Below are 11,840 nucleotides of genomic sequence, written 5' to 3'. Positions count from 1 at the left end.
TAACCGTGGAATTCCCGTTGCACTCTTCATGTTACCACCCATGCCTTTAATTTCACTTCAGGTCGTTGTGACTTTTCTTCCGATAGTCATTTCCTTTTCGATTTCTTCACATTTTTCATGCAGGCGTTTCACCTTATCTTCCCTGCACTTCCTGTTTAATTAATTCCTAAGTGACTTGTATTTCTGTATTACTGTACTTTCTTGAACATTTTGGTACTTCCCTTTTCCATCGATCTGCTGTTGTATTTCGTCTGTTACCCACATTTCCTTCGCATTTACCTTCTTTGTATGTATGTTTTTCTTTCCGACTTCTGTGATTGCCCTTTTTATAGATGTCTATTCCTCTTCAACTAAACTACTTACTCAACAATTCCTTATCGCGATATCTACAGCTTCAGAGAACTTCAAGCATCTTTCTTCATTGCTTAGTACTTCTGTATCCCATTCCATTGCCCTTTGTTTCTTCCTGACTAGACTCTTAAACTTCAGCTTACTCTTCATCACCACTAAACTGTGATCTGAGTCTATATCTGCTACTGGATATGCCTTACAATGTGTCTGATTTCGGAATCTCTGTCTGACTAATCTAACTGAAATCTTCCCCTATCTGCCAGATTTTCCCAAGTTTACCTTCTCCTTTTGTAATTCTTGAACAGAGTATTCACTGTTACTAGCTGAAATATATTGCAGAACTCAATTAGCATTTCTCCTCTCTTACCACTATTGCCAAGCCCATGTTTTCCCGCCACCCTTTCCTCTACTCCTTCCCCTACAACCGCATTTCAATCCCCCATGACTGTTAGGTTTCCATCTTGCTTTACGTAATGAATTACCCGTTCACTGTCCTCATATACTTTCCTTATCTCTTAAACAGAGAAGTAACAAATTTTGTGAAATTTTACGTGTTGCTAATTAGGAGAGAATTATATAGTTTCATATGTGTACTTTGGTAGTTTATTTTTTAAATTTATTTGTGTTAATTTCATATCCAATACAAAGTTCTTGCGTTTTCGTTTGTGTCGGAAAGTAACCGATTTGGATGACATATTGCAAGTTCCTAATCAGGAGCGAATAACTTGGTGCTGTGTGCTTTGGTAGTTTAGTTATTGAATCTCTGCATGTTAATCTTAATAGATAAATTTCTTGCGTTTTCGTCGATATCTACAGTAGAGTTCCGCTGCGCGTATCTGTAGTCCTTTGTTTGTCTGTGTAGTGTAGTTTACCACGGTCTTTAGTATGAAAGGGGACTTTGATTGCTGTATGCAGATGCAAGCCGAGCTGGTGACACTTCCCTCTCAGCTCCAGGCTACGCTGGCTTCGGTTACACAGCCTGTATGTTAAGATTAATCTCTGGAGTTCTTGTAAGGACTTTGATATGGGTTCCATTAATAGATCTGCTCACGATGAGGATTTGTGTATCCAGTTTAGAAACATTTGGTGCAGGTCGGCTGAACTATGACGAATTAAAATCACTCATCGCCATGGAAACGATGCCATTGCTATCTAGTGGAGAATGGCAGAACTCCTCGGAATCATCGAAACATAAATGTAAATCCTCGCTCAGGAAATGCCGTAGGAATTTTGATACAGGCTTCATTAATAGATATACTGACTCAGGAGGAAGGTTTATAAAAACAGGAGAGAGGGTTCAGGCCTCTCGTATGCAGAGGCAGGCTGGTGAGAGCTACCACTACCTGGAGGCCGAGGCAAGTTACCGTCGACGTCCTAAATCATCTATGGTGCAGAAAATACCAAATATTAAACTAATAACAGATTTTTTCGTGTAGCGTTAATACTTAAGGAGTGTGAAGGGAAATGTTGGTGAAGGACACACAGAAAATGTAGGTCACACGGACTGACGCTGCAGTCGGTTGGTTGGTAAGTGGTCGTAACTCACGCTGAATGGCGGTGAAATCCAGTGGACAGGGCAGCGTGGTAGCTCGCAGCTCCCATCATTGCCACAAGCTGTCACTTCAAATGTCAATTAAATATGGAACAAACTACATTCGTGTCTCCTGAGACCTTCCTTGGCATGTGCTACTTAAAACACTTATGTAAAAGTGTTGATATTCGCTTATGCAACATGTTATTTTAATTTGAATAATAACCATACGCAATGGTCCATAAACAAAATTGTCGCTGACCGGCCACAGATAAAGCTATCCGTATGAAGCCCGGTCAGGTCACTGGGTACTAATCCATTGGCAGAATTGAACTGTGGGTTCAAAATCATTTGACCCCATTGTCTGCACATGTTGTGTACGATTTAGGAGCGAAATTTCTGCTCCATCAACACTCTCTACAGTATGTGCACTACTGACCATTAAAATTGCTACACCACGAAGACGACGTGCTTCAGACGTGAAATTTAACCGACAGGAAGAAGATGCTGTGATATGCTTTTCAGAGCATTCACACAAGGTTGGCGTCAGTGGCGACACCTACAACGTGCTGACATGGGGAAAGTTTCCAACCGATTTCTCATACACAAACAGAAGTTGACCGGCGTTGCCTGGTGAAACGTTGTTGTGATGCCTCGTGTAAGGAGGAGAAATGCATACCATCACGTTTCAGACTTTGATAAAGGTCGGATTGTAGTCTATTGCAGCGGTTTATCGTATCGCAACATTGCTGCTCGCGTTGGTCGAGATCCAATGACTGTTAGCAGAATATGGAAACGGTTGGTTCAGGAGGGTAATACGGAACGCCGTGCTGGATCCCAACGGCCTCGCATCTCTAGCAAACGAGATGACAGGCATCTTATCCGCATTGCTGTAACGGATAGTGCAACCACGTCTCGATTCCTTAGTCAACAGATGGGGACGTTTGCAAGACAACAACCATCTGCACGAACAGTTCGACCACGTTTGCAGCAACATGGACTATCAGCTCGGAGACCATGGCTGCGGTTACCCTTGACGCTGCATCACAGACACGAGCGCCTGCGATGGTGTACTCAACGACGAACCTGGGTGCACGAACGGCAAAACGTCATTTTTTTTTTCGGATGAATCCAGATTCTGTTTACAGCATCATGATGGTCGCATCCGTGTTTGGCGACATCGCGGTGAACGCACATTGGAAGCGTGTATTCGCCATCGGCATTCTGGCGTATCACCCGGCGTGATGGTATGGAGTGCCATTGGTTGCACGTCTCGGTCACCTCTTGTTCGCATTGACGGCACTTTGAACAGTGGACGTTAAATTTCAGATGTGTTACGACCCGTGGCTCTACCCTTCAATCGATCCCTGCGAAACCCTACATTTCAGCAGGAAAATGCACGACCGCATGTTGCAGGTCCTGTACGGGTCTTTCTGGATACAGAAAATGTTCGACTGCTACCCTGGCCAGCACATTCTCCAGATCTCTCACCAATTGAAAACGTCTGGTCAGTGGTGGCCGAGCAACTGGCTCGTCACAATACGCCAGTCACTACTCTTGATGAACTGTGGTATCGTGTTGAAGCTGCGTGGGCAGCTGAACCTGTACACCTCATCCAAGCTCTGTTTGACTCAATGCCCAGACGTATCAAGGTCGTTATTACGGCCAGAGGTGCTTGTTCTGGGTACTGATTTCTCAGGATCTATGCATCCTAATTGCGTTAAAATGTAATCACATGTCAGTTCTAGTATAATATATTTGTCCAGTGAATACCCTTTTATCATCTGCATTTCTTCTTGGTGTAGCAATTTTAATGGCCAGTACTGTAATTTGAAGAGTCCGTTTCATGGTCAATTTGATGTGAGATTATTAACGAATCTTCTCCGGTACTGTCCAACAACATCTTTTCATTTTATACGATGGGCAGACTAAAACTGGGCTCAAAAATACGTTATGCACATTAAGTTAGGCAACCCTACTTATATCCGTTCCCCGCAAACCATTCGCTGGTAGAAGGCGCACTAGGCGAGACGCCTCTGCTCTCCTTTTGAGGCCTCCACCTGTGTTTTCCGCCCTACCGAGTGCAGTACACGGTCGATGCGTGCATGTGCTCGAACTGTCGTCACGAGGGTGTTTCCTCATGTCCCTCTAGCGTCGAATTTGTGGCCTTAGCACTCTTACGGGGACCACACCTTCTTCCTTTGGCAATTGAATTATGATACCTTCAACGGTTTTCATTTTGCAGCCTACAGCTCGTTTCTTTTTGAATGATTTTAATATACAGGGTGTGGTAGCTAAGATGGGTCACCCGAAATGTATTCAGAAGGACTCCATTTATCGATGTGTGGATTTCATCAAGCTATAGCCGACAGTATGGTGAATTGCCTGACGTTCGCAAGTAATTTTTATCATTTACAGTCGCCGAATTATGGTACCAACTTTGTTTGTTTCTAATGGAAAAGAATACTCGTACTTTTTTTCTGTCATGTGAAAGAATTTTCTAAGAGAAGTTCAATGTAGAACATGTATAGGACTTGATAGAATAAAGATAAACTAAACCCCGCCCGAACAGGCTTCGGAAGGCCTAGTGATACAGACGGATCACCGTCGTCATTCTCAGCCGATAGGCAGCATTGGGAGCGGATATGGAGGGACATGTGGACAGCACACTGCTCTTCCTGCCGTTGTCAGTTTTCATGACCGGAGCCGCTACTTCTCAATCAAGTAACTCCTCAATTGGCGTCACACGGGCTGAGTGCATCCCGCTTGCCAAAGGAGCTCGCCAGATCCGGGCGGTCACCCCCGGACTGCCATTCCAAGTGCTGTCATTGCAACTGCTCAAAATGCTGACCTTGAGCACTGCTACATGCCTTAAAGCGATTATGGAGAAACAATACTGCACACTGAATTTCATCTACAGGTGACGCCAGCACAGGCCTGTGTTATAAGGCGTTTCATGTCCTTCAGGAGTCGTCAGTGTTTCGTAATAGCTCTCTCGTTATAATTTCCGTCACGGTTAATAGTGCAAGGGGCAACGGCCTTACCACTGTGGATACACTGGTTCCCGTCAGATCACCGAAGTTAAGCGCTGTCGGGCGTGGCCGGCACAGGGATGGGTGACCATCCGGGCCACCGCGCGCTGTTGCCATTTTTCGGGGTGCACTCAGCCTCGTGAGGAGCTACTCGACCGAATAGTAGCGGCTCCGGTCAAAGAAAACCATCATAACGACCAGGAGAGCGGTGTGCTGCCCACGCGCTCCTCCTATCCGCATTCTCAGCTGAGGATGACCCGGCGGTCGGATGGTCCCGATGGGGCACTTGTGGTCTGACGACGGAGTGCTTAATAGTGCAAAGTTTCAAGTTTGGTGAGTGTGCAGACAGTTTTGCGTTTCATGAGCGATCGTTCCAATGCTGTCCGTTTTGTCATTACAAGTGTGGAATGGGAGGGATAAAAAAAAAAAAAAGGTTCAAATGGCTCTAAGCACTATGGGGCATAACATCAGAGATCATCAGTCCCCTAGACTTAGAACTACTTAAACCTAACTAACCTAAGGACATCACACACATCCATGCCCGAGGCAGGATTCGAACCTGTTACCGTAGCAGCAGCCTGGTTCCGGACTGAAGCGCCTAGAACCACTCGGCAGGGATATCCCTCATGTCGGTACCAGGCTGATGGTCTTATGTCTAGTGAGATGTTTTCCAATAACTGCGGCAGCAGAATGTCTCAGAAACTCGAGATACTTTAGTGCGTTTAGTTTCCCATCATTTAAACTGGAACCAGTGACAAATGCCTTGAAAAACACGCACGAAAAATCAATAGACCAAGAGCGTTGTTTTTATCGATTTCTTTGCGTCAAGCGTGGACTTTCAGCTGACAATTATCGCATATTGCGAAGGTTGACTTCTCCTTGGTTTGTAAATGCTGCTTCTTCCTCGAACACAATTTTGCATCGATAGGCCGCATCCTTTTGCACTTTTCGTAGCTAACATTTGGAAACTGTAATCAGTTTTGGAAATTAATGCCGTTAAGTTGTAGTCGCAGTGCAGAGTGAAGAGGATGCAGTACAATGGAGTATAGTACTGCTTCTCATACTACCCAGATGGCTGTTAGTGACATTTACATTGTGTATTACAGTTGGCAAAATATCAGTTTCATTTCTTCCATCAGCTGCTCTTCGTTTCCTCACCGTGTTTTATTCTCCACACTTCAACTTCCCTGAACTTGTTTTATAATGTTCGCAAAGACTGGTCATGAGTACTTGGCACGACCTGGACCCTATTAGCACAAAACCACGCCGCCGCTCTAATAGTTTCGAGGCATTCGCCTTAACCGATATCCACATTTTCGACTGTCGTATACGTTGTGAATAACTCAGCACCCTTACAGCAAGTTATGTGATTGCTACGTAAGAATATCACAGGCTGGCGGGCTTCAAATGCACAGGTAAACACAAGCGTGAGTTACGTGTTTGTTCACATTTGGTGTCAAAGAGCAGACGTTTGTGGAACCTCTTCTCCTCAGGGCGGGACAGTTGTTTGCGGCAATGTTATCTTGTTACTTGTTGATCAAGTCCCATACATGTTATGTCGTTGAAGTTCTCTTAGAAGCTTTTCTCGAATGTCAGGGGATAAAGTGCACAGTTTAATTAGAAACAAATGAAATCGGTGTCATAATTCGGCGACTGTAAACGATAGAGATAGCTAACGAACTTCAGCATATTCGCCACATTGCCCCCTATAAATTGGCGAAAACCACACCTTGATATATTTATTCATTCTGGGTATACCGGGTGATCAAAAAGTCATTATAAATTTGAAATCTTAATAAACCATGGAATAATGTAAATAGAGAGATAAAAATTGACACACATGCTTGGAATGACATGGGGTTTTATTAGAAAAAAAAAAACAAAGTTCACAAAATGTCCGACAGATGGCGCTGGACAGCAAAACGTTAGTGACTGCGCATGACAATCGTGTATAAAAGGAGCTGTAATGATGAAACGTCCCCTTTGAACAATTATAAAAGACTGTGCTTAAACTGACACAGAATATTTTTAGCGCAACGCAATCTGACTTTCAAAAATCCCTACAAAAGAATGGCCCTGACTAACATTAACCTATACGTTTCAATATCACTTACCTCACAAAAATCTTGGTTACTCGAACTACTGCAATACAGCCTGCGCCACTACTGCCAGCTAAATAAAAGATTCAAACTACGAAAGGCACTAACTACTGATAGGCATAGTTAGCAAATGAAAGATTATTATAGAGAACAAACAATGTATTTACCTTAATAGTGTTGAAAAATCATAATATACATAGCAGTTCATGACATCCAGTATTACAAATTTCAAAACTCCGCCGTTTCTCTCCCCACATCCACCACTGCTGGCGGCTCACCTCCAACTGCGCCACGCTACGCGCTGTTAACATCCAGCTGCCCAACACTATAATGGCAGACAACAATGCAAACTAGCCACAGACTGCACACAGCACAGCCAGTCACTTTTCATACAGAGCGCTACGTGGCGTTACCAACAAGAAAACCTAAACAGCCTACTTACATAGCCCCCATGCTCCCCACAAAAAATTTTACAAATTGTTTTGGGCACTGGCCAATACAGATTTGAAAAAATTTTCATAATTACAGTAAGAAAAATATCAAATGCGCACACTTATTAATACAATGTTGGTCAAAAGCTAAAATTTTCTCACAGTCCATAAAGACAGTCCTGATCATTCATCACAGTAAAATTGCAGTGTTTTTCTCAAAGTCTGAGCAGTAAAAGAAAATGCACACGGAAGTAGTGGATTTCCATGCCATCTTGAAGAAGTAGTGTTGTCCTTCCAACGGAAATACGGTGCTGACTCTTGACATGCACACAGGTAATGAGCCATAACAGACCAAACTCACAGCAGAGTCAGTCGAAGTTTTGAAGAATATTGGTAGGTAGGTCATCACAGAACAGACCCACTGTACTTCTGGTAGAGATTACGGTATTGGTAGGCCATCAAAGGTGCAGACCCACTGTAGACGTTGTAGAGACGACCAACGGCCATTTGTTGCGACTGTTCAGGTGCACAATCACCATCGAAGAGTCTTGCGGAGAATATAGCAAGTCCATAAACCACCACTTGTGCACTCACAAAGTTTTTGAATTGTCCTTAGAACCAGCAATGCTGTTAACCAGTCCCTTGCTGAATTATTAACACACGTGCAAGCACAAACAGTCCCAACTTCTCACATATTGTCAATATACTATGATCAACAGAAAAGTGGGCAGTGATATGTAACTTACAAGTTGCTTAATTTGATGAACTGGTGTCAATTGCAATTTTATAACATAAGAATACAATAAGAAAGGTACAAAATACATCATTAAAGAACATAACAATACAGAGAACATTTGTAGTAATGCAGGCTTTACAGAAGAATCGAAATAACATATACATCAGTGTTACAGGAATTATGACATAAGTAAATACATAAAAGATCAGAATAACTGTCGAAACATCAACTTCACACATGAGCATTAAAACAGAACAGAATAAATAATGTCTAAACATCTTTACAAAGAAAATAACACATTATCAGAAAAATTCTACAACATAACTCTTATTAGATAAACACATAAAGACAGGAAGAACGCAAATATACAGGAGTACACACACACATAGTGGAATAACAGAAAGGGAAAGGACAGGGTTTGTTTTACTGCAGTATCTTGCAAACAAAACTTTCTTTACTTCTTGGAGATCTCCCTTCGTTCTTCATTATTTCAAAAAGTGCTATCTACACCTGCTTTCTGCACTTTTTTCGAAAAACTTCTCAATGCATTACTTCCAATTCATCGCAACTCATTCTCTTATATAGTCTACCCCCTCTTAAGCTAACTTAAATCCACTGAGCTCAGATGCTAAACTAAGGGATGAGGCAATGCAGCAGCACAAAACAATTAATACAAACAACAATGAAAAAAATGGAAATTGTCAAAGCAAGCTGTAATAAATCTAAATTACCAAGCAATGCAACATTACAACTAATATGAGCCAATGTGCAGCAACAAGAAAAATAAATCAGTAGTAAAACTAGCTTAACAGAGTAATACAAAGTGAAATTTAGTAGCACTATGCCTGGCAAACAGCAGCAGCAAATGCAATAACTTATATCTGAACATGACATAGCTCAAGCAGAAAAAACATCACATTAAAGGCAACAATGCAGACAAGGGAAATGTATATTCACATCTTAATGTCTATGTAATTAAAGTGGTGTACCACAAGAAGTTATTCTACCAAAAAAATTACCAAGTAGTTGAAAAGAAAATTCCATATGCAATTCCTGTGAAGGGAAATGTCTTTTTATGCTCCTTCATTTTTTTTGAATAGATCATAAAATTATTTACTGGATCTGTAGGCATAAAATATTTATATTAGTACATCTACTAAATTTTATTTTAACCAATGCTGCAGTGCAGCTAGAAACTAGATATTAAACAAAATGAGTAAATAAATACATTAAGCAAGCCATATGGCATTTCTCTCAACGAGCAAGACAATAGCTGTCAAATGTTTCTCATCGTTTCATTAAGCATTTTAGTAAATATCATAATTTAAGAGCTCCACAATATAATCATATGTTTTCAAGTTTGAGCGTGTCGTATTTGCGATGCTTTCTACAAAGGAATGTCAATAGCGAGGATAATGGCCTCCCTTTTTTTTCTACCTGTGCCTCTGAAAAGGCACACACTAATGGCATTTCTCCAGGCGTCTGACACAGCTGGGTGCCCACGACGCATTATGTGCAGGTGGTCACTTAACTTTCTTACGGAAATATTTACGACAGCAGTTTCCGCTACAGTGACAGTCTCATATAAAAATATTTCACAGGTCAAGAATTTGCGTTACAAATCTGTAGAAACAAAATCCTATTGACATAAGAGAGTCCAAAAAAATTTTGTCGGCATTGTAATACATTCACGCATTTACATACATTTTATAACTCTTAAAGTACGATTCTTGGTTTCCAACAACCTTTTTCACAAACCAGTTTCCCTAACCACTACTCATTATTCCTTACCTTATTCGTCAACACTTTTTCAATATTTCATCATAACAGATACGTAGTATACTCAAATAACTCATATAGCATCAGCTTATTGATCATAAACATACCGCAACAGCACAATACACATAGTCATCGTAATAATAACATCATAACACCTCAGTCAACTCTCAAAATCGTCGTAGCTTCCTCCAATAATTTCAAAACCTAAAAAAAATTCTCTGCTCATTTCAATAGTGTCATCTACCTCAAACATACTTTAAAATCATGCTCCCTTACCAAATGTATCATTTAAGGCTCTCATAATATCACAATGGCTCCGAAAAAATATGAACAGTTCACAAAGTACACACAAAATACAATTTTGTAAGTGTGAAGTTACCCAACTGTGTAATTGCGTAAACATGTGTCACTGATGTAGTAAAAAAAAACTGTTTATCTCTCAGTTAAATGATCAGATAGCTGTGCAATTTGTGTGTTAGAGAAATATGGACCGATGTGTAAAGTTGTGTAAGCAAATACCATATTAGCTAGGGCTCCTTGTGCTTGCCAAACACATGGTACACAAAGTAGGCATGTACCCCCCTGAGGATTAATGTAATTATACCCTCAGGTGTTACAGATTATTGCAATGGAATGAAATGTATCACAGAAAAACTTTGTATCATTGTACTTCAAATATCTTTAACAATAAATGTTTTAAGTACAAAATTAATCACTCAAATACGTGTACAGTAGCGCCAAAACGTGCGTCTTGTTGTAAGATAATCTCTGTGGAAGTGTCGTAGTTATCGTCCTCCGAAAGCTAAGTTCTGCAGAAGTCAATGTCCTTACCTCATGATAAACAAAAGTGAAATGCTTTGCGTATAGATATCTTAGTTATTACGCTTATTGCCGTGATGAAGAAAGTACTGTCCTGTAACGTATTGTTGTGCTACAGAGAAGGCTGTCTCCTTGTAGCTATACCACAAAAGTTGCTACTAAAACATGTTTTACTTTCCAGAATAATACAGAAAAACTGTGCAGATATAAAACAGATACACCGCAAAAGCAACATTGTAAATTGTCAGTTATTAGTAGCGCTGTGATAAAATCGTGTAGCTGTCACATAAACTAAACACTATGTCATCTGGTACCTCACTGAAAGTACTTTAAATCCAGAATGTATTTTCAAGTAAACCAAAATGTTGCATTAAAATCTCATTAGCAGTACCAGTATATGTCCTAAGTATGTAAGCCTGATAGTCGTTACGTAATCGTGCAACTAACAAGCAAGAATGAACAAATACAACACTGTGTCATCTGTTCACTATAACAATGCATTCGTAATTTCTGTTTAAAAATGTTCCCTAGGTTCTAGACTGGATATTTAACTTCAAACATTGTTGCATGTTAACAGATTCTTAAGTCTGAGAAAGCATACTAGAAATGTGAAGTGAAAAGTTTTATGGCAAAGACAAAGTTAAAAAGCGGATTATCTTTCAATAAACGGTTTTACATGTGAAATGTGGTGTAAACCGTTACTCTTCCTAGTACGCAAAGTTTCAACTTCAACGCAATTATCATGTGGTATACGTCGGATTCTGTAAGGTCCATTGTAAACTAGAAAGAATTTGTGACTCAAGTGTTTCTTCTTATGTGACAATGAATGAGCTTTAATGAGAACTTTCTGACCAATATATAATTTCTTTCCATTTGCTTTACCGTGTAGTTTTCTCCTTTTGTCTGCTGCAGATTTTATATATATAATAGCCAAATCAATTATGTCTTTGTGTTGAAGTTTACGTGTTTTCGGGAAAGGTACAAGCTCTCTGATTCTGTTCGGTGGTTCTTCATTCTTTAGTACAAGAGTAGGTGGTAAAGCAGTGGAGTCGTGAGGCATTT

The 11,840-nt window shown here is 40.7% G+C and overlaps 1 pseudogene; it reads left to right on the top strand.

Annotated features, from left to right (window-relative positions):
• Positions 1-4,912: 4,912 nt before the first annotated feature.
• On the top strand, positions 4,913-5,030 carry LOC126485295 (5S ribosomal RNA; annotated as a pseudogene).
• The last annotated feature ends 6,810 nt before the right edge of the window (positions 5,031-11,840 follow it).

The sequence above is a fragment of the Schistocerca serialis genome, chromosome 6, assembly GCF_023864345.2.
Source record: "Schistocerca serialis cubense isolate TAMUIC-IGC-003099 chromosome 6, iqSchSeri2.2, whole genome shotgun sequence".
In the NCBI taxonomy this organism is placed as follows: Eukaryota; Metazoa; Arthropoda; class Insecta; order Orthoptera; family Acrididae; genus Schistocerca; species Schistocerca serialis.
This window is presented reverse-complemented; position numbering and strand designations above follow the sequence as displayed.